Here is a 16,964-nt window from a genome sequence, read left to right as displayed (position 1 = left end):
TACAAAGTAAACAAAGTACTTTGGAAGAAAAGAAAAAAAATAATCAAAGGGGTATTCAGGTATAGCTTGCAACTGTACATGCCTACTTCAATGTGTAATTAATGCTGATATAAAGAAATATGCAATCGGTCTATCTATAGATGGCAAGGTACCTGCTTGAGAAGATGTGCTTGGGCATTTGCATCATTGAATGTTCACCTGTGTGATCATAACCATAATCAGAATCTTGGCTTGCAGCTTTTGTAGAGAGGCGGCATCTGGAACTATATATCTAATATCTATGTCGCATTTGCATTCATGATATTTGCACTCTCTGATGCGGCACATATCATGAACATCCTGCCTTGTTGGGTATACCCTCTACAACTGCTAGCATTGCCTGTGTGAGCTCTCTTGTAAGGGATAATAATTGAAAGTTGAAAGCCAGCTGTCTTGCTTATCAATATCATATAACTAGGGATGTCATTCAAGGCCTTGTATTTCCTGCCCATCTTAAGTATGTTGTGTTCTCTGACTGAGGTGAAGGCTAATTGCAAAAGAAGAACTCAGGGTTTTAGCCAGCTCATGTACTCCATCTACAGACCAGAGGCCGGAGCATATGCCACATGCTTACAGTATCATGCTAAAGAGCCCCTCAGAACCCCTATACATAGGCCATTGATGGCATTGAGTTACATACTAACACCAATGGTTTCCCAGAGGCTGGATCAGATCATTCAGCTGTCATCACAAACAACTGAATGTGTCGTCAATTCCTGTGGATTCTGTGATCAAGCAGATTGATAGGAGCATTTTGTATATGATTACAACCGCTTTCAGATTATCAGCCATCTAAGGAAATCTAGGTAGGTCATTGGTCGATAGTCTGAGCTGCTGTGGTAGAGTGGATTTCTCAGCCAAGAGGTATCCCAAAGTATCCTGTTTGCAAACTTTGCTTATGGTAATGCTTGTATTACTTGACTTAGACTACTTATCTGCTCTTTTAATTGTGTAATGGTAATGCTTGTATTACTTCCCCTTGACAATTTGCACTGACTTATAATCTTGAGCCTAGCTAAAGGAAGCTTAAATTTGCTTTCATCGCACACAAAATATACTTTCTGCATCTCAAATCATTTATCAGTTACCAGAGTTTATTCAGTATGTTATCAGTCACTTTAGGATACCAATGCAATGTTGCTTTTATCAATATAAAATATCAATTAACCAACTATTATTATTACAGGCTATAATTCATTATACTATAAATATATGTACATTATAATATAACAATGGAAAGGTTAGAACAACATGGAAGCTAAGACTGAAATAAAGAATTCGAAGAAAGGAACATCAGTGCACCTAAAGGATCATGAGGAAACAAAAGGCATATTGTCAAAAAAAATAAAAAAAAACCCTTTACCACACCTTGATTTATCATCCTTATTCTAGTATATGCCACTCTTTCTGTGTTGAATTGAAAGTAAGGTTCGGGTTATTTTGAAATTCAAAGCACCAAGAAGTCTCAAAGGCAGCAACGAGGAACCGAATATTGGCTACACCAAAAGAAGCAAACATCTCCTACTATCTATTTGCTAATGAAAAGGAAAAGTATACTGAGAAGAAAAGGAGATTGGGAGAAGTTAAGGGAAGTATGGTAAACTATATATATAATATACTGGTTTGGGAAAGAAACTCAGGGAGGGAGGGGGGGACCAATTCTGAAAGTAAAATACCTGCAAAAAAAAAGCCACAGGCTATATTGTAATCAATACTTAAACTTTACTTAAGGAATTTCAGTTCATGATTTGTTTATTATCACTCTTAGCAAATTGCGCGAACTTTGGTTTCTTTTACTAGCATAAGTCACAACTCACAAGTAATGTCCTCTGCACTTCATCACATCCAATTTTTGTTTAAACTTGAACAATTACATAGTTCTTTACGAAAAACAGAAGTTAGAACTAATAGAAAGATTTCTGGTGTGCCGGTATTCAAGCTGCAAGCCTTAAGGGAAGATAGTCCTTTAAAGGGATTAATAAGAAGGTGCATCTCAGCTTATGGCGAACACCAGTTTCAAAGTTGTGAACTTGCAGAAAATCATGCTAACAAGTCAGTAAAAAGTGATGAGGCAGAGAAGAAAGAGCATGTAAATATAATGCAAAACTCACAGTAAGCTTTTAAACCACAATCTCTATAAAAAAAATTCAACATAGATTGCTTGAAATTTTGCTGTAAGAGTTGAATTTTTGGCAGAAGTAATGTCCAAGATTAAAAATTTATCTTATAATGAATTTCTTAAACAACATTCTAGCTTGCATCACTACGAGTTCTAAACATGTGAACGGGGCAATCTTTGTCTGAAGAAGATTACAGGCAAAGGTTTGCTGAGTTCTTTGTATAATATATTGAATATAGGATGGTTTTAGACTTTTAGACAAATTTTACAGCTGCAGAGCTGCTTATACTATTTTTTACTGCTGAAACTGTGTATATATGCAGGTTACATGACATCAGTGGCGATGACAGTAATGGAAATAGCAGCAGGGGCAATGGCAACAACAATGGAAATGGAGGAAAACACGGAGGTGATGAAGGCCAAGAATGCAATAATCAAGATGAGTTTCCAGGGGTCGAGTGGTGGTTGTGGTGGAAGTGGCAACAAGCCTGCAGTAAAACAGGATATGACAGTACTCGATCCAACATGTGGCCGGTGGATGCAGCAATACAAGCAGTAGCCAGTGAGGTGTTAGAACCAGCAGTTCAGGCTATAGTACTGAAACCAATCAAGCAGCATGTAAATATAGATAGGTTTGTTTTGGTACTACTGTTTGTAGCCTTGTCAATTTCAACCATACAATTGGTTGCAGGACTTGCAATAGTGTCTACGACGATCTCATTAGCAGGACTAGCTGTAGTTGCCTTGGCACTTACATGGCGGCCTTGGAAAAAAGAGGGGTAGACAAAGCTAGTAACTTTGTTGAATATACCATCAAAAAATTGGTGTAAAGTAGAACCTTCATATTCAATGCGAATTATAAATCAGGCATTTTGCCTTCTCAATTCGTGATGGATGTCTCAATCCGTAAACTTCATTTGTGCATAACAAACACTGTGTTATCTCATACTCTGTACAATAATATGACCAAAACATTAGTATTATACAATGCGTTTCAATTTTTTAGTTGGTTAAAATTTAAAAGAATATACAATATGCAAAACAAAATAAAATCTTTGGTCACTCATATGTGAAGCTCCTAATCAATAAATGAGAGGTAAAAAAATAAAAATGTACTCCGTATTACGTAGTGCATCAGTGTATTTGTCATTCACGAAATCATGACTATTTTTCAAAATTAAAATTAAATACATAAATGGTTTTATTGGTAACTCCTACTCCGTATAATATTTGCAATTAAGTTTTTTGTGCTACTATGTTATTGGACCGCAACCGTTACAAAGTCTTTTATTTTTTACGTAGTATTTTTTTCGAATAATACAAAGTCCATTAACTCCAATTACCATTAGTATTACTGTATTAAATAAAAAAACTCCAATTACCATTACTAGATTCACTACAATTTTGACTATTGTTGATATAACTGATGACCGAAATAAATGATGGTGCATTAGCCTTGTGTTATATAAAGCTTAGCCAATTGTCTAGGGTATATTATTATCAGCCGTATTCACATTTTTTTAAAATCGGTTCTTCACTTCTTCTACAAACTAAGATGCTACAAAGTATGATTTTTTCTATTTGTTACCAACTTATGAGAGGTATCATGATGCACCAATGCAACGTTTGTTTCAGGATTTTGACGATCTTACTATCGCCTTTTGGATCTTATTGTATTGATGCTATTTTAAATTCGACCCTGGTTTCCCTGTCTAAATCATCCATTATTTCACCTTCGCTATGTTCCCGGTGTGCATAAGGTATAATTTCATTCCCTACACTAATTTCCTATTTTGTTTTTGTTTTAATCTGAAATTTTATGTCTTATAATTATATTATGTGTTTATATCTGTGGAAGACTATTTTATGGCTACAAAAAGAATGGAGTCACTATAATCTCTATTACGGAGTACGTATATAAATATTTACTCAGGTTCTGTATAAATATAAAATAGAAATGTACCTTTATTTAAAGCTCCCACTTGATTATACTCCTAATAACCTCTTAATTCATTATAATTGTATTTTATAATGTGAGGTCTGTGTTACCTCTATAAAAAAAAAAAAAACAGCGGAAATATTAATTAATTTGTAGTCTCAAAAATCAACACTAGAAGTTTTCATATTATTCTAACCAACTACATACCTTCACTATAATTACAGTAGTTACAATCTTATACGTTAGCAGTTCAAAAGTCATTCTTACTAATTGTTTAATTATCAAATGACTTATAAATTATAAATTTTTATAGGAGGAAAGGGGAATATTTGTATTTTATACTCCATAAATTCAGCAATTTCCAGTGAAATTATAAAGCGTATATATGAAGTTCTTAACTTGTATAATCAATTAATTTTGGTTGAAACTTATTATCATTTATAAGTAATTTGGAGGTTTATAATTCGTAAATTTTAAGCATCAAAATGTTGAATTGAAGGGGGGTATTTGCTATAAATATGTGCGTACACATTTTTTTTTTTTTGACGGGAAGAAATATGTGCGTACACATAAATAATCTTTGTTACTTCATTTGTGAAAGATAACTAATTTGAAGGAGGTTTTTTCTTTTCTTGAGTGGAAGTTAAAAATGACATTTAAATCCAAGTCTAAAATTTGTTTTTTGTTGTATAATTTGTAGGCTATTTTAGAGTCTTCAAATTCGGAAAAACGAGAACAATAAAATGTAAAACTTGGTCTCGATCCATAAACTGTGATGGTGAAAATGACATACTAATTTGCTCATTGAGAGTAAATCACTGTGATATGGCCGCTTTAAAGTTGGATTAATATGAAATGTTCTAATGTTGATTATTGTTATTATTCGTTTTTTTTTTAGTGAAGACTATTAAATGATTTGCAAGGCAAACTCGCATTCCTCTCAAAAGATGATTTTACGGTGATGGGGGACATGAATGAAATCCTCACACAAGCTGATAAAATGGGTCGGAAAACGTCGTCCAACAATTGTTAAGGAAAACTACTTTTCGACTGGATTGATTTTGCGGGATTGATTGACCTAATGTAGTACAACGGTCTTAATTTCACATGGAATAATTGACAAGATGGTTCAAATCTATTTAGGGAAAGGCTGGATAGAAATGTGGTTACATTGTGTTAGTCAAATTGCATGTAAGGATTAATTAGCCAAGTATAGAGAGATAATAGAGAGAGAGTGATACATAACTATTATTACAAAAGTTTAAAGCTTTGATGTCAAAATTACAACGTTTGCAATAATATGATTTAATTATAGCAAGGCTTGAATTTGCAAGCATAGAAGAGGTGTAAGATTAAACAAAATTAGAGCATGGTAACCGTTGTTTAGGCTTGTCTAAACAGTGGGACAATCAATTTTGCTTGGTTTATTTGCTAAGCTTACTGACTTCTAAGTACTTTTCTTTTTTTTTTTAACAGAATTATTTAAGTACACTTTGCTTGGTCAAATTTAAGAATTTGATACGTATTTGGGCTTAGTGTTCATTCAGCCCAATATTAGTCCAATATTTTTTTGGTGAAAAACATTAGTCCCAATATCAAGGTCCAAAGTTAATCTTAATGAATTTTTGTAAGTCAACATATAAGTTATTGTTCGTTTAACTTCCGGCAATGGTTAGATAGGTACCTCACAATTAAGAAAAAGTAAGCCCACGTGTTATAACGATTTTTTTTTTATTAAACACACTTAATGCATGTCTTGCCGGGCAATGGAGCCCCTTAATTATTTTTAATAATTTGGTAGGTTGGCTCAAGCCAAGTGAGGTCATTTTCATGCCAATTTGTTCGACACTTGATCTAACTCATGCCCGACTCTATTAATTAGTGTAAAATGAGAGTGGTGCAAAAAAAAAGAACCTATTTTGCATAGGAATTTTAAAGTGTACTCGTATAGGAGTAATTTAATCTATGTTTATGTCCCAATAGTACTGCATATGTTTTTAGTTTATAATAGTGACCAGAATTCATATAACTTGACTTTAGTTTTCCATTTATAAGAAGGTCAAAATGATAGGTAAACAGTAGAAAATAAGCATTTGGCTAATAATTATAAATATAGAAGAAGAACCATTCCTTGTTCAAATTTTCTTATAAAAATGTCAAAAAAGTATTTTAATTTGGACTATTTAAATGTTAAAACTTAGAAGTAGAACACATGGAAAATAAAATTAGGTGTATCAGTATTTCACTTGGACTTCCCTATATAAATATTGCATGCATGGACTTGGACAAACAATGATCCTCCAAATGGTTCCAGAGATTATAGAACATGGAATCCGTCAAACACTGTTTTCATGCTTTAACTTTTTTGGCCCAATTTCAGGACATGTCTTTGCTACATCCAGCAAATTGACCTATACAGGCATATCCGACCCAAAACCCGAAATCCATCCAACAATTATTTATTTGATTTTTTACCCAAATCGAACCAATCCGATAATTAATACTTCCTCCATTTCTTATTAGTTGACACATTTCTTTAGTCACGTTTGTCAATGCACTTATTCAATCATTAATATCTTTAATTATCAATAAGCAAAAATTATGAAAAGTTGATATTTAGAAAGTATATGACGTGATGAATTTAACAACATCCCACACAACTATATTTTTCATTACGTATAAAGCACAAAACACGTTTTGATGCAAACTAATACTTGGTTTATTTCCTCAACAGTTTCTGTCCAATACGACAATACTAATTAAAAATACTAATACTTGCATACTTCCACGACTAATTGTGATTGCCACTTTTCATACATCCAAATATGACTCCACCTTAAGTTGTGCAAGTGGAATAGAATAATTTCCTTCAATTTTAAGGCTTGAATTAGAAAAGTATCCCAAATTTGTGCATCATTTGCCACAAATACCAACAAATTTAATCGACGGTTGTCCATTTCATCGGCTGCCATTTTGTTACTTGTTTTATGACTATTACTATTTTGACTTGCGTTACTCATTTCAGTTATAATGACCTCAGCATACACCCCAGCTTGTTTACTCCCTCCCATACAATAAGGGGTAAAAAAAAAATATAAAAACAAAATAAAGAACTCAAGAAAATGATTTTATCTATCTGTTTCTATGTTTCATAAATCATATTGAAGGTTATTACAATATTACATATTATTTTTATTGTTTTTTCTAAGTAGTAATTAACTAAACCTTGAAATTTGGGTATTCATAAGTACTCTGTATATTTAAATTATTAACTCTGTTATAGTATAATTAAGAATCTGTTCTGTTTACCTTATTTTTACTTATTTAAGATTTAATAAGTGCAAATAAGTTAAGTTAATTTCAATTCAGAAAAATAAATTCAGTTCGGAAATTAAAAATAAGTTTTGGTAAAGGTTAACTAATTTTAAATTATAACTAAAATATGTTCTGATAATTTCGGATAAGTTTAGTTAAGTTTAAATATATAAGTGAAAATCAAGTGAATTGAATACACCTTAATATAGTTTGAGTTATTGCACTATTTCTATATTAGCCCTAACTATACCGAAATATTAAGAATAAATAATATTAATAATGTGAAGTCTCTGCACAAATTTTAATTTCAATAATTTTTGTTAGTTTAATTTATTAATAATTAACTTAACTATACAATATACTAAAATAAATGTTCTTGATAAAGTAATAATAACATGAAGTCTCTATATAAACTTATAATGTCAATATTTAGTTAGTTAAATAATGGAAAATTTGTCAAAAATAACACCACCTTTGGGCGGTCTTCCAAGAATAGAACGACCTTTGGATTATTTCAAAATAACACCACCTTTGACTCATATCTTTCGTATATAGAACATGACATGTTAGTAACCTGTTTAATAGGTTACCTAGGACACGTGTCAAACTGTCAGTGGTCAAATTTTTTTTTTTTAAAAAAAAAACGTTAAATCTAAAAAAAACCTTAAAAATAAAAAAAGAAAACCCCCTACCCAACCCCACTAGCCCAACCACCACTCCTCCTCCACTACCCGGTCCCCTTACCCCGCCGACGTCATCTCACCCCTTCCTCGCCATTGTCAGGCCTCCCCCCGACCCCTTTCTCGGCGTCCTACTAGCACCCCTTTTCCTTCACTCAAGCTCTCTCTTTTCGCATTGGTAAGTGTTTGATTGGGTTTCGAGGGTAGCTCGGCACGCCGTTTTACGGTGATAGCGATGAAGGGCGGTGATTTCACGGCGGATTCGAAGGTGATGGGTGTGAAATTGTTAGCTTCCGGGGAGTTCGTGGTGGATGTGGAGGTTCGTAGGGGCTGAATCAGGATCGGGGAAGGGAGCTTTCAGGTGGCCGGGATGGTCTGGTGAGGGGTGGTGGTTCCCGACAAAGGAGACAGCCGGCGGGGTGGCGATGAAATGGGAAATGGGTCTGGCTGGGCGGCTGCTGGTGGAGATGAGGTTTTTCGAGGAGAGGGAGGGGGGTTTTAGGGTGGGGGAAGGTAGTTGAGGGGAGGGGCTAGTTAGGATGGGGTACCACCGGCATCAGGTAAGTGATTTTGGCCGCCGGTGGTCGTGGTGGGGTTGCTTTTGGTGAGGGTGGGGGTTTTTTTTTTTTATTTCAGTTTTTTTTTTAAAAAAAAATTTTTAAGTTTTGTTTTTTAAAATCATTATTATTAAAAAAAATATTAAAATAAAATACTTTTTTTTAACCAATCACACATGGACACATGTCAAATATAACATGTAAAACAGGTTACAAGTTTTTTGTTCTATTTTTGGCAGATGTGCATCAAAGGTCGTTTTATTTTAAAATAATCAAAGCCTGTTCTATTTTTGGAAGACCAATGAAAGGTGGTATTATTTTTCACAAATTTTCCTTAAATAATTTTGTTGCATTATTTTTTTTTTTTTTTGAAATAAAATTGATGTTTGATGCATTATTATAAATTGAATGCCATGTTTTTTTTTTGTTTGCTTTTTTTTTTTTTTTTTAACCTTTTATATCTTTGTAATACGAAGTATATGGTATTCTAGGAATTTTTTTATTTATTTATTTTTTTCTTTTATATTTTTTTTTTTGGATACTCAAAATACTCATCATAATATAATATATGTATTGGTGTTCACATGCACCACATACAAGTATATAATTAATAATCCATTCGTAGATTGTGGCTAACCCTTCAATAATCCGTCTTAATTATTATTTTAGTGTATATAAAAATTAATAAAGTTGATTAGCCGTTGGCCCGTGGTTGCATGCATTAGGAGAAATATGTATTTATCCATATATATATAATTAATTCGTGTTTGAAGGAGTAAAACTATCCCCAATTATGGGTCCTAAACTATAGTCAAAAGCTCAAAACTCTTTTTGCTCCCTCTTACGAATGTTGTCTTGCATAAACAGTCAAAATCTTCAAACCTTTTATTTTTGTTTTTCCTCTCTTCAATCTTATTTCTTGTCAAAATTTCCTAAAATGCGACCATCACTTGGAAAATATTGTTGAATTTTCATTCAAGAAATCAAAATGCTCAAAATTAAAGTAATTATTAATGGACCAACATTCTTGTATCTATGTCTATATATACTTGATATATGCAAACATCCACATAATTAATTCATACGTAAAATCATCATATCCTCAATAGACAACAAACTCACAAAACCAAATTGAAATTGTACAACTTAACTTTTGAAAAGGTGCAAATAAAGTACAAACTAGTACCACATTTAGAAAGAAAAAAAAAAAAAAAAATCCCCCCCTTGAAAAGAAACACTAGCTAATTAGCCATGCAACGCTCAATGATATCAAAAAGCCTAGCCTCCTCAACTCAAATCCTCCGTCCCTTAATTCGCGGTATTCCTCCATCAAACCCTAAACCACCCTGTGATATATTCATCAACCACCGAGGGGTTGACACGAAGAGGACAATAGCCGGTCTTCTGTATCAACATCTCTCAGGTCTTGGGTACCATCCTTTCTTAGATAGCAAGAGTATGAAACCCGGGGATAACCTATTTGAAAAGATTGACCCGGCAATCAAGATTTGTAGGGTTGGGGTTGCGGTTTTTTCCCCACGTTATTGTGAATCATACTTTTGTTTGCATGAACTTGCCTTAATGATGGAGTGCAAGAAGAAGGTGGTGCCCATATTTTGTGATGTGAAGCCGTCGGAGCTTCGAGTTAAGGATAATGGTAATTGTTCTACCAAGCAACTTGAGAGGTTTCATAGAAGTGTTGAAGATGCTAAAAACATTGTTGGTCTAACATTTGATACCTCAAATGGGTAAGCTATATTATTTTTTCTACATCTTTATTAGTTATTGAGTATATTATAATAAAAATGAACCAAATTATTCAAGTGTAATAAATTGTGTAGACTAGTAATTCAAATAATAGAAATCTAACAATAGTTATGTTTGTCGTGTTTTTTTGCAGAGACTGGTCAGAATTTTTGACAAATGCAACTGAAACAATTCTTGGAAATTTGGTTGAAGCTGAAGAAGATGAGAAGTACTTAAAACATAATATTACCAATTATTATGAAGGAAATTTGGCCGAGAATTCTAACTAATTAAATCAAAATCATTCTTTTATTCTTTCTAAAACTTTTCTTCACTTTTATTTTTCTTTGAGCATTGAAAAAATTCCTATATTTGTTGATTAATTTTGACATTATTAATAACGATTATGTCAAAATTTCTTTATTTCTTTGTAAATGTACTTTGTAAAGCTAACTCAAATTTTCAATTTTTAAAAATTAGTTAGGTTGATTTACTTCCAAAAGGACAAATACTTGTACTATATTGTTATTGCGGCTACTTTTGTTTGATGTTCTTGTAATTATCATAAACACTACTACAGTAGACTACTTTTTTTGTGTTTATGATCACTTAGATTCATCAAAATTTTATTTTATTTTATTTATTTATTTATTTTATTTCATTTGATTGGCTCATGTGCCTCATTACTTGTAAATTGTAATAATGCGAAGATGTAAATGAAAATTGTGAGATTTGTATTGAGAATAATTGTATAATTCGATTTGTCGTAATTAAAGTTTTCTTTTAATAATGTAATATTACATTATCTCCTCTATTATGATATGAGTAACACGATCACGAAATTCCGAATATTGAAGTTGTGGATATATTGGTGTATGCAAGTACGATATTAGTTAACTATTTCGATGATCTAATTGTTATGATGTTTTGTAGTAAATTTTTTTACTGATTATGTATTTTTTTTCTTTGTAAAATTAGCAATAACTTGATTCTTTATAAATGGTATGTAGTACTAAACAACAAAATGAAGAGAAAATTTTATTCGACACCATTACTATGATGGGCCAAGGTCTATAAGTTCATTATTCATTCTAAATTGGTGTTATATTGAAGTAGTCACCTCTAAAAATCTTAATATTTCATAGGGTTACTTAATTAGTATTAAGAGTTTTTTATTTTCAAACAAAAAGTTTCAAGTATTTGCCTTTGAAAGTCAATAAAAATAGTCAATGTACAATAGTTGTAACTAAGTTATGATGAGCAGGTTTTTTTTTTTTTTCTTAAATTTTTTTTTTTTTTTTTTTGTGTTAAGGGTCAATAATAAGTCATGCATTATATATATATATATATATATATATATAGGGGAAGACTCTCGTGAGAATTTTTCTTATGTGAGAATTTTTCATATGTGAGAACACTCTTTATGTTCTAAATTTTTACTCGTATGTTCTAAATTTTAAATCTAATGTTCTAAATTTTTCCTTAGGTGTTCTAAATTAAATCAAATGTTCTAATTTAGTACTCCCATGTTCTAAACCATAAATTAGTTAAGTTTGATGTCATAAATTTTAAATAACTTGTTCTAAAATTTTAACCTATATGTTCTAAATTTTAAAACGTGTGTTTTATAATTTTTAATTATATATTCCAGATTTTAAAGCGTATGTTCTATTTTTTTTACTTGTATGTTCTAAATTCTTTACTCACACTTTCTATATTCTATATCAATTTGTTCTAAATTTTTATTCACATGTTCATAATCTTAAATCAAATGTTTTAAATTTTACTCATATGTTTAAAATTTCATAAAACAAATTTTACAAATTTTTAATCACTTGTTCTAACTCTTAAATCAGATGTAAATTATTACTCATATGTTCAAAATTTTAACTTGAGTCACATGTTCTAAATTTTAACTCACATGTTCTAAATTTTTACTCACATGTTCTAAATTTTAAATCAGTTCTCATATAAGTATGAATTCTCACATATGGACCTATTCTCACCGGATCCCTCCCATATATATATATATATCATTAGTTGTCATTATTAATGTGAAATGCCACATTAGCTCAAATAATTTTCTTACTTGATATTATACATACCTAAACACTTCAAACAAACAATTTCTAGTTGTACATCCATTGCTATTTTTTTGCTCATTTAGCTGAATCATTTGTTTATTTTCAGAGCTAAATATGACGAAAACTTATCTAAGCTAATATAGTAACGTGACATTTCAGATTAGTCACAATACAAAGACACCTTATTAAAACTGAAAATTTTAACACCCCCTCATGGTTCTCACCTCTATGCTTGTATAACTTAACCTTTTTTTTTATTTTGTTTTTTTTAATAAGGAGCAAGAATAGCACCAATTTTTGGATAATGCATTGTATATATTTATAAAAAAAAAAAGGTAAAATCCCACTATATATATACTCCTGTCATTCTCACTAACTTTAGTCTAAACAGTACACCACAACAAATAACTAGGGTATAGAGCCATGCAACGTTCATTTATCACGTACCAAAGGCCTAGCCTCGGCTAACAAAGTCCTCCGCCTTTCCGACCACCCTTCAACCCAAATACCACTCTACGACATGTTCATCAACCATCGAGGGATTGATACAAAGAAGACCATCGCTAGTCTTTTGTATCATCATCTCACAGGTCTTGGGTACCACCCCTTTTTGATAGCAAGAGCATGAAACCCAGGGATAAGGTCTTTTAAAAAATCGACCCTGCAATCAAGGAATGCAGGGTTGGGGTCGAGATTTTCTCTGAAAATTATTGTAACTCTTATTTTTGCTTGCATGAACTTGCCTTGATGTTAGAGTGCAAGAAGAGAATTGTGCCCATCTTTTGTGATGTGAAGCCGGAAGCCCTACGCACTCCAAATTATTATTGATAATGGTACTTTACCTAGAAAAGATATTGAAAGGTTTGGTCTAGCTAATGAGGAGGTTAAATTCATTGTTGGGGTATCATATAACAATAAGATAAATATTGGGTTAATCTTAAATTTTAAAAAAAAAAATTAATTAATTTATTTAAATTTATGTTTCAATAATCTGATCTCATAATAATAAAACGTTGATAAGTAATGTAATTACTTTATGTAGTTTGCGTTCCTTATCAACATTTATAAGAATTTTAATTAATTTTACACTCCATTTATATATAATTTGGAATATGTATTTATTTAATTGTTAAAATTAATTAATCCAAAATCACTAATCAATTGTTATGCAATTATGGCATTCAAAAAAAAAAAAAAAAATTGTTATGCAATTATGAGCTCCATTGCATGGATTTGGCCGGGCTTATGGCAGAGTCAGCAGAGGCAATTCTTCAAGCATTTCATGAGGATGAAAAAGATATGGAGTGCCTTAATTAAGCACAAAATTACCAAATATTATGATGGGAATTCGGTTAAGGCTTCCATCTAAACAGCCCGTCTTGTGTATGGGGCCAGCCACACCGTGTGACCACTTATAAAATAACAAAGTAACCCATATAAAAATGACCAAGTAACCCCTGTAATACTAATTGAGTAACTCCTATAACACTATTGAGTAACCCCTATAACACTATTGAGTAACCCTATAGCACTGACGAAGTAACCCCTTTAACACTGATCAAGTATCCCATATTACACTAATAAAGTAACCCTTGCCACACGGTGTGGCCAGCCACATATAAGACTTTGGGCCATCTAAATCGTACAAGTTGTAATTTATCGTTGTTAAACTTGTCTTAATTAATGTTTTCTTTTCGCCGTTTATAGGAAAATAAATAATAATCCTCTAGTTAGCTTATTAAGTTGGTGTCATTTCGTGTAGAACAATGTTGGCGGGAGTGTTATTACCTTGTGTAGACCTCCCCCGATTGTGTATTAATGTCGCTTTGTCTCTTGTTTAATGCATCAAATGTTTTCTCTTTCATTTAAAATCTTTTAGTTGTTAGAATGTTTTAATTTATGGTAATTAATTAATTAATTTTGTTTTGAAATTCATGAGAAAGAGGACTATATTCCCTTTGAATTGAACTTTGATATAAGCTATTTTAATCTTTATTTGAATAACAAAGAAAGCTTGACCACATAAAAGCACATATAGACGACAAATTATAACTGTTTCATTGTGAAACTAACTGGCATTAAGTGACCTGGTTAAGCCAGACAACTGAAATTTATATACTTGTATATGTTAGACATTCTACCTTTATTTTTTTCATATAAGTACGTATTATTTTAAAATTTGAATTTAACTCCTTTCCACATTTCCTCTTGTTTTACACGCAATTTGGAGGTGGTAACAATTTCTTCATTAATTGCATTTAGATTGGACTTCCAACAATGAACAGATTAAAGCTAGTCATATAACCCCTCCTCTTTAAACAAATATACGTATTATTGGGCTTAAAAAATTGTATTTAATTAATTTTTTCATTTAGTTGCATTATTGGTTTCGTTCATCAATAGGTCTCCATTCTCTTTAAGATAAATAATAAAGGATTATGATCTTCATAGTGCCTTTATAATTTCATACATGATTAAGTTACTTTGTGGTAAAATCCGTGACCTTAGTTTATTTTCTACCTTTTAGCCGGCCGATATATACAAAGTTACAAATTATTTAGAGTTGAACTTATTCAACTCAAACTAAACACATTATTAACTGCATAGTAACAATGATAAGATGATCGTTAGTATGTACAAACCAATACATGCAACGAATATCATCCGATCCTTTCTATTAAAATTATTTTCTGATTAGTTACTGAAAATTTCGATAGCGTTCATATTCCTTTATCTATTAATTAATTTGGGAATTGAAGAACATTTATTCAATCCAATTACATGCCTATAGGGGATTCTACCCTAAAATTAATTGGTGCTAATTAATATATACCAAATTTCTCGAAAAAGAATTATAAAATAAAGCTCGTCTATTTTATACAGTAAGATGATAATACTCCTCTTTTTCTAATGTGGAACAATTCATTTAAATAGCAGTATAAAGGGTTTCAATAAAGTTTTTTCAATTAATCATGTATGAAGCGTATATACTTTGTATGTGAAAAAGGAGCAAAATAAGAGCCAATGTGCCATCAAGATAGAAATTTTTATTTTTTTAAAAAAAAAAAATCATAACACTCTTACCACTTTATTAAAACAAAAAAAGGTTATCGGCATTTTGCCATTACCCCATTATGCATTCCAAATGTGATTCAAAAAGCATGATTAGCAAACAATAGAATTTGTTAGAATTACTTTTCAACACGTGACTATTTTGAATGACAATTGGAGAAAACCTTTATACTCGTACTTGTCTGTTGTACATCATAATATAATACAGTCCCTCGGTTTTTATTTATTTGCAACAGACTACTTTAGCACAACACACTTTCATGAAAATATTATACGGAGTATTAAATAAAGGTAAACGGATAAATTAATCAAACTTTTACCACCAATAAGAAAAAAAAGTGATACAGAGTAAGTAACTACGGTTAAAGATTATGGCTTAATTCGTCATTTACCTGGTCTAATCACTTTCTTAGATATATAACATCATCCATTATCTATGTATCCCTATGAAACAAAACTCAATTTGAATATCACCCCCTTTTATATCAATCAATCATCAATCATATAAAGTCACATCATTCATCAGCTAAGTTTATAATTATGAGAATTATTGGGCTACTTGTTGGTCAAATCACTGAAATTTTCTAGGACTAATGTTCTGAATCTCAAATATTCTCAAGGTCTTCGAAAGTGCAAGAGAAATTACCACCTGCTTTCTGCATGTATTTGAACTTCTTCAAAAAGAATTCCTCAGTTTGGCAATTTTTTGGGTACTTAAAAGGGACATAAAGAGAGACAAATCTCACTTTTTCTCTAATACTAAGTTGCCCACCAACTTTGTCCCCTAAATTCTCTTCTTAACATCTCGGTGGGACTTTGATCCCGTAGAGATGCTAAAACTTTGTTTGGATTAAGATTGATCCTTATCACGGAATATTATCTTCGTTTCATATTATTTATAAATATGGGTATTAATTTGTAAAATATAAAAAATATTCAAAGTTGTAAATAATATGAAATGGAGATGATATATTGTAATGACTAGTTTTAACTTTAGATTTACTTTAGAAAGGATGGGGTCATAATGTCATATTGATATAATAGTATTCTACGAATTAAACATTAAGATTCACTTATTTTAGTTCTTTTACATAGATTTTTACATATGGAAGTGAGGGATAGTTCAAATAGTCAGAGCTTCCCTCTCGAATTAAGGAGATTTTGGGATCGATTCTCACCCCCGCGACCCCGCCCTTGTACCTCTTTAAACACTAAAAACATTAATGTCCCACATGGACTGATTTGGACTTGTATTGTGTATACGCACGAAAGAAATAGCCCATATTCAGTACTTATATGATTGGGCTACCTGGAGCGGCCCAGTTGTGTTAATTCTTATGTTCTATCAATTTTTTTTTGAAAGCAATTTTTATGTTCTAATGTTCTATTATGATTGCAATATGTTTCATTTTC

General features: G+C 31.5%; 1 pseudogene; it reads left to right on the top strand.

The window, feature by feature from the left end:
* The first annotated feature begins 9,900 nt into the window (after window positions 1-9,900).
* LOC145611025 (putative 2' cyclic ADP-D-ribose synthase BdTIR pseudogene) lies at window positions 9,901-10,685 on the top strand (annotated as a pseudogene).
* Window positions 10,686-16,964: the final 6,279 nt, after the last annotated feature.

The sequence above is a fragment of the Chenopodium album genome, chromosome 24 (genome assembly GCF_948465745.1).
Source record: "Chenopodium album chromosome 24, dcCheAlbu1.1, whole genome shotgun sequence".
In the NCBI taxonomy this organism is placed as follows: domain Eukaryota; kingdom Viridiplantae; phylum Streptophyta; class Magnoliopsida; order Caryophyllales; family Amaranthaceae; genus Chenopodium; species Chenopodium album.
This window is presented reverse-complemented; position numbering and strand designations above follow the sequence as displayed.